A 2,213-nucleotide genomic window follows, 5' to 3' on the forward strand; every position below is an offset into this window, starting at 1 on the left:
TGGGATTTGGATTATCAGAAAATCTACAGAAAGAATACACAAAATGAAAGAAATGCAGGTGTAGCCATAGCAATTAAAACCCTTCATCAAACACAAGCTAATAGACACTTGAAATTCCGACATACTAAAAGTACAAATACAAACCAAGAAAGGCCCAGTAAACATTAGCACAATATATCAATCACCCCCAAGACCATTCCTCTCAAACACAGATATATACCAGCTCATACACAGCAACATTCCCACTAATATAACATGAGATCTAATCGCAAGGACACCCTTTTATAGGTCACTCAAACACAATCGCATTACGTAATGCTTCAAATCAACAGATAAACAACAATCTTCTAACACTTATAGGCCCAAAGTTCAACTCAATGGCAAACAATACGCCAGAAGACCTCACGTCATGCTTAAAAACAATAGAGCACACCTAAAATATAACATATAACCAGGCCTAACTACAGCATCTGATCATATTCCACTCATAATTAAACGCTCAGCTAAACCAATATTCAAAGAATTAGCAGACAGGCAAAAAATTTATAAAGTAATTGATAAATATTTGAAAATATAAGTAGGAAAATACCCCACAGGAACAAGAAATAGACCTAAACAACAATGAAGCCACTACAGAAAATACAATAAACTCTGCAATAAACTAATGGTGCCTGATATTTCGGAAACAAAGAAACAGTCTCTCCAATAAAAAGAGATAAAGACATGTAAGACCTAATTAAATTACCAACAGAAACATGGGCAAGCACATTCGAAATTACAGACTAAGAGAATGCTAATTTCCGTAGGGACACAATCCTTAATTATCTCCATGAAAATAGGGAAAAAATTAACCCCTTTCAAAATACAGATTTACAAAGACTGGATAAGAACAACCAATTAATAGCAGACATTAAAATACACGCGATAATGAAAGCAATGAAAGAATTGAAACAAAAAGTACCAGGTAAAAGAGGCATAAATAGGTTAATGCTATCAAAAGTACCCATGGTGTTATGGAGAATCGAACGAATATTATACCTAAAACCCTCAATAGGATATTACCAAAAACCAAACAAAGAAAGAATACCCATAACCCCCCCCCCCCACCAACCAACCAGGGAAAGATCCAAAACAACCAGCAAACAGAAGATTAAACATACTGCTGGTAGTGCTGAAAAGTGTTTGAAAAAATCATTAATACAAGTCTGAGGAGATTCATAGAAGGTAGCGATAAATTGTACAAACTCCAACATAGCTTCAGGACAGGGAGAAGCAGAGAAACTGCCCTCATGGTTATTTATGAAACAATAGCCCTGAACCAGGAAAAAAAAAATGCCAATGCAATATCATCTGCCGAGATATCTCTAAGGCATTTGATAAAGTATGGCATTACGACCTCAAATACAAAATACTTCAATTGGAACTACAAATAACAATGGAAAAAACTACTCTCAAGCTACATAAAAGACACAAAACTCTCTGAATATGTAACAGAGATGGGACACTTGGTGAAACAGTAGATGTAAAAAGTGGAATGCCATAGGGCAGCATTCTTACCCCAAACACTTTTTATCATCTATACAACTACTTCTTTACCTAAAGCATTTCCCGCTATGCAGGGTCGCTATTTCTTGTAAGCCATTTAATATTTCCTCTGCTGTTTCATCCGTAGATGACCCTAGGTACTTGAATTTTTCTGTCCCCTTTACGATTTCCCCCAGCAAATGTATGTCATTCAATTGGTTTTTCGTGTTGCAACACATATACTCGGTTTTTGTTCTACTGATCTTTAGCCCTCTGTTCTCCAAATCATCTCTCTATCTCTCCAGCTTCGACTCCAATCCTTTTCTGGTTTCATCACACAGAAATATATCATATACAAACAGTATAGTCTATGACGACTAATCCCTCACTCTTTCAGAAATTATATCCATTACTATATTGAATAAGTAGGGGCTTAATGACGATCCTTGGTGTTACCCAGCCTTTACTTCAAACGTCTTAGTCAAACCAAGACTCTTTCTTATTTGTTTGACTGCTCCATCATGCATATCTCTGATCAGTCTACCATATTTCTTTTGTGTTACCTTTTCTTTCAGACATCTCCACGTCTCCTGCCGTGGAGCTCTATCATAAGCCTCCTCCAAGTCAATAAAAACAACATGTAATTCCTTTGGCCTTTGCTATAGTTATCCATCTTCCTTAGTGCAAAC

This window comes from Palaemon carinicauda, chromosome 29 (genome assembly GCF_036898095.1).
Source record: "Palaemon carinicauda isolate YSFRI2023 chromosome 29, ASM3689809v2, whole genome shotgun sequence".
NCBI lineage: Eukaryota > Metazoa > Arthropoda > Malacostraca > Decapoda > Palaemonidae > Palaemon > Palaemon carinicauda.